Source organism: Miscanthus floridulus, chromosome 17 (genome assembly GCF_019320115.1).
Source record: "Miscanthus floridulus cultivar M001 chromosome 17, ASM1932011v1, whole genome shotgun sequence".
Lineage (NCBI taxonomy): Eukaryota > Viridiplantae > Streptophyta > Magnoliopsida > Poales > Poaceae > Miscanthus > Miscanthus floridulus.
In genome coordinates this window covers 52708332-52718681 of record NC_089596.1, presented here as the reverse complement: position 1 = coordinate 52718681, position 10350 = coordinate 52708332, and the positions used below count along the sequence as shown (strand labels likewise).

Sequence of the window (10350 nt, the reverse complement as noted above, 5' to 3'; positions counted from 1 at the left end):
GGCGCAGATGGCGGGGGCATCACTGCCCTCGATGAAGGAGGCGCCGCTTGTCCATCGTTGTTCGACGAGCTCGACAGCACCACCCATCATCTTTGAGGCTGGGCGGATGCTCCATTGCTTATCAGCCTCTCCTCACAGCAAGATAATCTTGCTATTTTTCTTCTTTTTAGGGATACCTCCTCGCTAGCTGGCCGCTTTCCCTAGAGCTTGTCGTGGACATACGGTGTCCGATCGTCTTCATCTCCATCATCAAGGTCGATCGAGCTATCCCCACTAGCCTCCAGGCTGGTTCAACACTAAGGATTGCTTGGCTGGGCATCAACACCCCTTGGCCAGTCAGCTGATGGCACCACCAAGAAGTATACCTCCTAATCCTACCCATGAATCTTTAGGAAAATGAATGAGTATATTGCAATAGATAAGGGATCAAGCAAAACTAAAAACAAGACTCCTACCCATGGTAAGAGGGTCCCTACACTAAAGGCCCTCTGCTGATCATCAATCCTACGATGCCTCATGGGGTTAAACAACAATCCAATTCACCGCATGACTTCGTCCTGGTCAATCGGCTCGGGCACCTCACGGGTCCCATCAGTATCTCCCCAGAATTCATATCTAGGATGTGCTCTCTCCTTGCTGGGCTAGCATTGTCGAAAACTGAAGTTCATCGCTACTATGACCCCATCCACCCTTCTTCGATCGATCAGTGCCAATAGCTCCTTCACTTGCTTCATCCCATTGACACTAGGTCTCTCTGACCACTTGGCATTGCTCACGAGAATCTAATCAATGTCACATGCCACATAGTGTTCCCCATGTGGCATGTAGAACCATTGCTGCACCCAATACTTCACATGTGAGTTCAATGGGGTGGCAATGTATTGGCCAACCATCCCATCCTAAAGCTGCAAGTATGCGTTGCCTATGATCCTAGATCTAGATCCCCCCGGGCTTTCAAATAGAAGAAGTGGCGGAAGAGATCAAAATGTGAAAGAATGCCAAGATAAGCTTCACAGAAATGGATGAAGACAGAGACATGAAGGATGGAATTTGGGCCCAGATTGCAAAGACTAATCCTATAATAGTCAATCAATCCACGAAGGAACGGATGGATCAAAACACCAAATCCGTGATGGAGATAATCTTCAAAAACTACTAATTCATCGCCATGAGGAGTCAGAAAGCTCTCACCATGAGCCGGACACCATCCTGCCGTCACCCTATCAGGCAGCACGCTGTCCTCCACCAACCGATTGAGCGCCGCCTCGTTGCTGACGCACTCTACCCATTCCTCAGCGCGATTGAGCTCACATGATGCTCTACTTGAACCACCATGGTTTCTTTTGGGCGCCATCTAATAGATCCGTGGCCTGGAGGAGACTACATGCTTGTGGTTGCTCTAGTGGTGGAGCAGTTGCCAGGCGAAGCGATGTGGGCACGAGGAAGAAGAAGTGGCAGAGACAAAGTGGGGAATGTGCGCTAGGGTCATGGCACTCTTATAACGGTTCGACCCCTGACCCTCCGCTTTCTAGGGTTTTTTGGAAACCGCGCCCATTGCACTGCATTCTCTCCCGACATCTCTGCATGCTGCTGGGCCACTGAGTGGGCCTAGTGGGCCTCTGCATCAAACTATGTCAAACGCGGACTAATATTCAACGCTAAGAGTTGCTACAACATGATATTTTCTTTCTCTGACCCTACTACAAGATTTCTTTGTAATCTTCCAGCAAGCTTGGGACTACGTATGTACATATTATCTAGCGATGACTATACTATTTTTCTCAGCTAAGCTGGGAACTAGTTCAGCACCTAAAGACTACTACTTTGGACCCTAGCACCACGAGACTACTTCACCTAGTGCTAGGCTCGAGGACTAAGTGGGCACACTTCACCTTGTGGTGAATGTGCTTATTTCTTTGACTTAGATCTCTTGAAAGTGGCTAAGTTCTTCTGCGCTAACTAAGTCAAGGATGCCACGTGACCAACTTCGATGCCCAGAACCTAAGTGGGCACACTTCACCTAAGATGGAGACATTGAATTTTTTTACTTGAGCTCCTTACATCCTTCTGACAAACCTTGGTTTCGAGTGTGCTCGGCTCTAGCAACCAGATGAATAGCTTGGATGCATGCTTAGACAGCTTGGACACATGCTCAAACAGCTCAGACAACATGTTCAAATAGCTCAGATGCATGCTCAATAGCTCGGACAAGTTCAAGACAGTGTTGCTCAATGGATGCAAAGCGCTCGGATACTAGCTTTGGGGGTATAACCCCTGATACCAGCAGGGCTATACATGGGCCAAGCCATTACGGGAGGTCTAGCCCACAAGACTACGCATGGGCCATGCCACTAGTGGAGGCCCAACCTACAAGACAATGCCGTGTGAAGCACGACATAGGTCGGCGAGCCTCGCAAGATTGCGTGAAGATCTTTGGTGATCTAGGAAACCTGCTCGGATATGCTAGTTCCCATAATATCTGTAACTTCCTATCTTGTAAACCGATCAGGATAGAAACAACCAATCTGTAACCCTACCCCTTGGGCTATATAAGGCAGGTAGGGACCCCCTCATTTTCATCTAATCATACGCAATACAACCCTCCAAAAGACACAGGACGCAGGGTATTATGCCAAGTCATCGGCTTGAACCTGCCTAATTGTTGTCTCTTGCGTTCTATGTCACCGTCCGGTTCCCTCATGCGCACCTCCACTGATTCATCTACTACAATGGGCATACCTCTCGGTAGACTGCCGGCTATATCTCATCGACACAGGATCCTCCCCCAAGCTTGCTCATGGCCTATGGTCCGAGATGGCTTGGTGATGACTCCGAGGTAGCTTATTTGTTTTTATTCTATATATTTTTATATGGTTTTGCTGACAAGTTTATTCCTCCCATGTCTATACTTTAGTAGTTTTGGTTCAATGATCAAACTAGACATCATGTTTAATTTGATCAAGGTAGGCTAATCAACCTAAGTACCATGCTTAATTTGAAATGCTTATGAAACTATGATTGCACGAAAGATCATACCCAAACCAAAACATACTTGTAAAGAGCATGGAAGGGTATTTAAACCTAGTATTTATATTTTATTTTATAGTTTTATTATCTAGTAATTCTAAGCTAGGTAATTGTTTATTATATCATAAATATAAAGGATAACTACCGATTTACCTTCGGCAAGGGCTCACTGTTTAAAGTCCAATGAGCAGGACTCTTCTCCCTTCATTTCTTGCTTGAGGATGGTACATCCACGCCTAGAGGAGTAGACGCGGATGATTGCACCTTCTTCGGTTTCCACACCATTTTGTTTGATTTTGGTGGTGTGGTGGTGGACTTTGGGGCTTCTGCTTTTTGTTTCCACAGTGTTTTCTTGGGTGGTGTGGGAACAACCTTTGGCTTTTCTTCTTTTTGTTTTAGGTTGTTCTTGTTCAGCTGTGGCCTCTTTTTATTTTCTTTGTTTTTCTTGACCAGGTTGTCCACCCATTGAGGTTGTATTTCAACCTCCTTAATGCCTTGTGGGTTCAGCCTATACTTGATACAAATCAAGGAGCATTGCTCTTGTCTAGGTCGAAAGTCGAACTTTTCTTCATTGCCATTGATGTTGAAGCAGATTTCTCTAGTTCTAACATTAATCTATGCTCCAACGGTGCTGAGAAAAGGTAGCCCAAGGATGAGGGGCAATTTCTTCATTGTTTTTATATCTAGCACCATGAAGTCAACTAGGATGAAGTACCTTGGATTTTCACCAAAATATCTTCACCTATTCCTGCTAGGTAGCAGATCGTAGAATCGACCAGCTGGAGCATCATTGGTGTAGGTGCGAGCTGGGTGAAGTTCAACTTATCAAAGACGGTCTTGGGCATAAGCTTATGCTTGCCCTAGGATCATACAAGGCGTGATCGAACTGCTGGGTGCCAATGGAGCATGTGATGGTAGGGCACCTAGGGTCTTTCTTCTTTTCAGGTAGACAGTTGAGTATAGCTGCGCTACACTCTTTCGTCAGCTTTACGACCTCCATGGATGGCAAAGGTCATTTGTTGTTGATGCTGTCTTTGATGTACTTTGCGTAGGAAGGTACATGTAAGACGTTGAAAGGTCCTAATATGGCTAGAGGGGGTGAATAGCCTATTTAAAAATCTACAAACCAACTAGAGCAATTTGATTAGTATGACAAATGGCGAAATGCAAACTTGCTCTAGCTCTACAAGGGTTGCAAGCCACCTATCCAACAATTCTAGTTGCTATGATCACTAGGCACACAAGGGGCTATGTTGCTACTCACTGAGAGCTCTCAAACTTGCTACACTAAAGAGCTCCACTAGATAAACTTAAGCTACAAAGCAAGCTCTCAATTCTAGCTACACTAAAGAGCTTGCTACAACTAGTATGCGGGAATGTAAACGGAGTGAGTAGGGTGATTATACCGTCGCATCGAGGAGTGAACCAATCACAAGATGGGTACCAATTCAATCACCGGGAGAATACCAAAGGGCAAGAGACAAGCAATTTTTCTCCCAAGGTTCACGTGCTTGCCAGCACGCTAGTCCCCATTATGTCGACCAACACTTGGAGGTTTAGAGGCTAAGAGGTGCAGCACGAACCTCGTCCACACAATTAGACACCGCAAGAACCTACCCACAAGTGAGGTAACTCAATGACACGAGCAATCCACTAGACCTACTATTGACGGTCACTAACACCCATTTTGACCATCAACATTTCACCCAAAAGCATGGTAAAGTGAGGTAAATCATCATCACATGTGAAGAATTTTGTTTATAATTCACCTAGTTCCACTTGTGCTTGTAGAATTATTTGTATGCAGGAAATATGGCAAATTTTGGCGAAAATGGTGACAAACAAGGACCATAGGAGCAAGTGGACGTGGCATGCCCACCTGGGCCCATAGCTAGGAGCTGCCTGGCCCCACAAGAGCATCGCCCGGCCCCACCTGTGGCCATGCCACGTTAGTGATCCATGGGAGCCACTCCTCAGCCAATGGGAAGCCACTCAAGTCAGTTTGATCAAGGGCCAAGATTAACTCATGGTGGATTGATGGGCCCATTGTCATACACTTGAAGCTCTCCACCGACTTACCAACTGACATACCTACCAAGTTTCACCATGTGCTAGCTTCACAACCGCCATTGGGAGCCAACCAGCACCGTTGGATGCTAACACGGTGCATCCAAGGGCTGGTCGGCACCCCTATGCCTCCACCCAGTGCCCCAGTGGCCACTGACCTCCCCGCTACCTACAAATACCCCTCCCCTCACTCTATACTATAAATAGGGGGGGTGTGAAGCTCAATGGAAGACGTCCCATTCAATTTTTGTCATTTCCAAGCTCTCCAAGCTTCTCTAGCTTAGCTTTAGCTAGAGAGTAGTAGTCTAGTAGTGGAGTAGAGCAAGAGCAGAGCTTATCGAAGTCTGAAAGAGTCTTCTGTGTCTTGTATAGCTCCTTTGTAATTCTTTCATTTCTGCATTACTTTATTTAGTATTTATTTTAGTACTTTATTCTAGTATTGCTTGCTTTACTTTAAGTACTAGTCATTAGTGAGCTCAGGTGCTTATTGTTTGGCATTAGTAGCATAGGTTATCTTATTATTAGTAGTCTTTCGTTAGTACCAGTTCCACCGTCTGGTTAGTGTGCTTTGATCTCATTTCATTGGAGCTTGGATAAAAGTAGTAAGCCTATAGATTAAGCATGGTGCTTAGGCTATAGATTACTTGTGGATACGGCTAGGCCTCCGGATAGATTGTGGTATGTGGCAAGTGGTGATAGCCTTGTCCATCCTCTGTATTCCATCACGATAGGTCTATTTATTAAATCATAGCGGTCATGGCACACCTTGTCTATTTAACTCTCCTAGTTGGTAGGCGGGCTATGCCCCGAAGTACTATCACATTTCTCCTAGTTATTTGTTTACCTTAGTTACTAGAAAGATAAATCGCTCCCTCTCCCACCTTGCTATCTCTGGTTAGCTTGTTAATAGTAGTTAGTTTAGGTAATTTACACTCATCCTTCACTATCGTCCACCTACCTAGGATCAACTTAGAACCTACCTTTAGCAAATCCTAGTCCTATATAAATTCTAGCCTTCCGCCTTCCTATGGGAAAAAATATAAATTCGACACTCGGTACTCACCGAGCTAAGTGCTACGTGATAGTTCTATGCGTTTGCGGAATCCTCCAATAGTCGTTAAGAAATATGAACAAGCATTTCTAGCGTCGTTGCTAGGGAAGGCAACTGGCCTCGGATTTATATTGCTAGATTCGCTAGCTAGGTTTTTAGTTATCCTAAGTAGTTTATCCTATTTTCCTCATATCCTTTCACTACCCTACATGATTGTGGGCGATAAGTCCATTCATGATTTTTCTGCACCCTCGGCTTCTAATGTAGCCATCGGACCCAATGTTATCAATGGGGACGCTAACTTTGAGCTTAAGCCAGCATTAATCATGATGGTTCAAGCTAGTCTGTTCTGTGGGAAAGCCCACGAGGATGCAAATGCTCACCTCCAATATTTCATGGAGATTTGTAGCACATTCACCATTAAGGGAGTGAGCCAAGAGGCTATACGTCTTTGCCTTTTCCCCTTCTCTTTGTTAGGAAAGGCTAAGAGATGGTTTTACTCTAACCGCAATGCTATAGATACCTGGGATAAGTGTTCCAATGCTTTCCTAGTTAAGTTTTTCCCCATGGGGAAGACTAATGCTCTATGCAATAAAATATCTAGTTTTCAACAACTAGCAGATGAGTCAATTCCTGAGGCATGGGAATGAATGCACGAGTATGTCTATGCATGCTGACACCATGGCATAGAAGACTAGCTTTTGATCCAGAACTTCTACCATGGATTAATGTCATTAGATAGGAGCCATTTAGATGCTGCTGCTGGTGGTGCATTCTTTTCGCTAAGTGTTGCAGATGTAAAGGCACTGATCGAGAAGATGGTCTCCAACCTAGGATGGAGCGACGATCGACTCTAACCCCGTAAACAAGGTATGCATTCAATTAAAGAAATTGACATGCTTGCAGCTAAGATGGATATACTCGCAAAGCGAGTGGAACATTATGAGAAGGTGAGTGCCCAAGAGACACTCAAGGCCATGTATTCACACATGACTTGTGAAGTCCGTGGAGATGTTGGACATTCAGGCAATTCCTGCCCCGAAACTCAAGAGGACCTCAACTTCATCAACACCGACAATGGGTTCTGTCCACAACATAAAGGCTGGAATCAGCGCTCTAGCAACCAAGGAGGTAACAATTATTACTCTTCTTCTTGTTTGAATAATCAAGGTAATAATAGTTATGCTTTCCTAAAAGATCTTGTTTATAGCAATGGTAGAATGACTGATAGTACTAATAAGAAACTGCATGCTCATGACAAGATGTTGGAAAATATAAATGCTAAATTGGATGAATTTTCTTCTGTCTTAAAGAATCAACTTAGTTTTAATAAGATGATAGAAACCCAATTAGCTCAAATTGTTGCTGCTATCCCATCGTATGAAAAAGATAGAATTCCTGGCAAACCTGAGGGAACAATGGAGACAGCCAACCTTGTTACTACAAAGTATGGCTATGCTTTAAGTTCTTGGGGTTCCTATTTATTAGATTCCCCATTTACCATTAAGAAGGGTGATCCCGGTATCCCCGCGATTACTTGCTCCATTGGAACTCATACATTTCATAATGCTCTATGTGATCTAGGGTCTAGTATTAACATCATGTCTAAGGAAACTTATGATAAGTTGTTTTATACTCTCCTAGCATCAACCTCAGTTTATGTGCAATTAGCTGATCAATCTACCCATTATCTCGAGGGAGTAGCCACTAATTTATTAGTTAAAGTTAGGAGTGCTTATGTTCCTACAGATTTTATGATCTTAGACATGGGCAACACCGAGGATACACCTTTAATCCTTGGTCGTCCCTTCCTTAACACTACAAATGTTTGCATATATGTGGCTTCTAGGCAAATCCAATTCCACTTTTTTGGAAGAAAAGAAATATTTGCTTTTGCCTCTGGACAACCCCTCTTTGATGAGAAGTAGGTAAAGAAGAAACATCCAAAGAGAATCAAGATGAAGAAACTAAAGCCGATTGAAGAGCCGAAGAAACATGTCAAGAAGAAGAATAGAAAGAGATGGCGTAAAAAGAAAGATCCATCCTCAAACTCGTCATCCCTTGATCCTGATCCTAACAAGGCCTCCAAGGTGGAACAAGAGGAAACACCTCTGCCCAAGGACGAATGACCTTGAGCCCAACAAAAAGGTAAGTTTTCTATTCCTTGCATTTATTTACCGCATTTCGTTAGTTGCATTTCATTTCTAATAAAGTTTCTTTATATTGCATGATAGGTTAGTTGCATTTAGATACTTTATGTTAATAAATAAAGTTTATAGTAGCTAATGCCTGATAGGATAGATATGCATTTAAAGCAACACATATGAAAAAAACATTTAGTAATAATGAATAAAAATTCAGTAGCATCCCTACTGAATAAGTTATCTAGTAGTTATAGGTTTAGCTAGTCATTTATGCATTCTAGTAGTATTAGTTAGTCAATAAAGAAAAGAATCAAAAGGGCCGCCAGAAGACATTCCAACCTATGCAAAAGGCAAGCTGGGGGGAGACGTCTCTCCCCGCTCAGGTACGAAGATCTTAAACCCTCTCTTTACATTCATGTTTGCTTTATATTTTTATATTCATGATCATAGAATATAGAGAGGAGTGCCTTTAAATTTGTTCCAAGAAAAACTCTGCTCTAATAAAATGATGATAAAATTATTTGGAGATGATGAATGGTTGCTCTGTGATACTTTGCAAAAGCTTGTTATACAACCTTATACTTCTTAAGTTTTGAGCATGATAAACTTAGAGTTCATCTTAAGTTGAATGCTTTCGTGGGTTGCAAATGCTAGAACCAAGAATAGGCTTTTGTGAGATATGTTGTATGCCATGATTAGAGTAAATATTTGAACCTATCTGAGGAATAGTAAAGACAACCTAGAGTTTTGTTTTGCAAAATGCTAAACTCTCTTACTAGATGTTCCTCAAAGGTGATAAATTCCAACCAGAGCCAAATACTTACACACTCATCCATGATAAAGCCACCACAAAATCTGCTTGTTTGTTTTGAGCTTTTTCAAGCCTTATTGATCTGACTAGAGAAACTTTTCATGCTTTTTGAAAAAGATCACGTACACCCACATATTTATGCTATTCCTATATTGGGGATATGCATTCACATATGCATTTGCTATTGTTCTATGAGAATCAAAGTTACCTCTCTATGTTGTCTTACATCAAAAGAGAGGCATGGGCTACAGAAAAAAATGAGAGAGAATAAAAGACCAAAAAGCACTAGCATTTAAAAGAGAGAGAGAGAGAAAGAGAGTGAGAAAAAAGAAAAGTAGCCATGCCCTCTCAAAAAGAAGCTAGAGAAGGGAAATTTCTCAAAGGAGTACCACTTCCACCAAATATACCATACACATGCACCTCTTGATCAATTTGTATGATTTGTTGCTCCTTCTGATCTAAGTGTTTGACTTAGCAATAGATTTAATTCAAGTAAGCTATGCTTTTACCCCTACCTTGAGCTCCACATAAGCTTTAGGATAGATATTAAGGCTAAAATTCATGGCCTTGGTGAGGATTTCAAATACCATTGAGTGACTTGAGTGTACCATCTAAGGAACTTAGGCAAGTTTTCTTTTCAACTCATGTGAAAACCTCCAGGAAGTTTGAGCTAAACCAAAGTAGGCAAAAAGTATCTATCTAGCTACACATTCTTGCAACTGCTTGTATCAAGGTGAAAGCTATAAGTCCCACATTGCTAAGACTGATGGTGAAATTTCTAAGTGCTAACATGTTCAACTCAAGAGATAGTATTTGTTTGTATACAAGTCTTTGCAGGGCGTTACATAATACACAATTCTTAATCCAACACCTATTCCATGCTAAACCCGCATCTTTGCTGAGGATAGCAAAGGGGTAGCTTGGGGGAGCTTGTTGACGGTCACTAACACCCATTTGGACCATCAACATTTCACCCAAAAGCATGGTAAAGTGAGATAAGTCATCATCACATGTGAAGAATTTTGTTTATAATTCACCTAGTTCCACTTGTGCTTGTAGAATTATTTGTATGCAGGAAATATGGCAAATTTTGGCTAAAATGGTGATAAATTTGGACCATAGGAGCAAGTGGACATGGTAGGCCCACCTAGGCCCATAGGCAGGCGCCGCTCGGCCCCACAAAGGTGTCGCTCGGCCCCACCTATGGCCATGCCACGTCAGTGATCTATGGGAGCAACTCCTTAGCCAAT

At 42.8% G+C, this 10350-nt stretch overlaps 1 non-coding gene across 1 annotated transcript; it reads right to left on the bottom strand.

The window, feature by feature from the left end:
- Nucleotides 1-6724: 6724 nt before the first annotated feature.
- LOC136519225 (small nucleolar RNA R71) lies at nt 6725-6833 on the bottom strand. Its single transcript, XR_010774783.1, has one exon. It is a non-coding gene; the product is annotated as a small nucleolar RNA R71 (small nucleolar RNA).
- Nucleotides 6834-10350: the final 3517 nt, after the last annotated feature.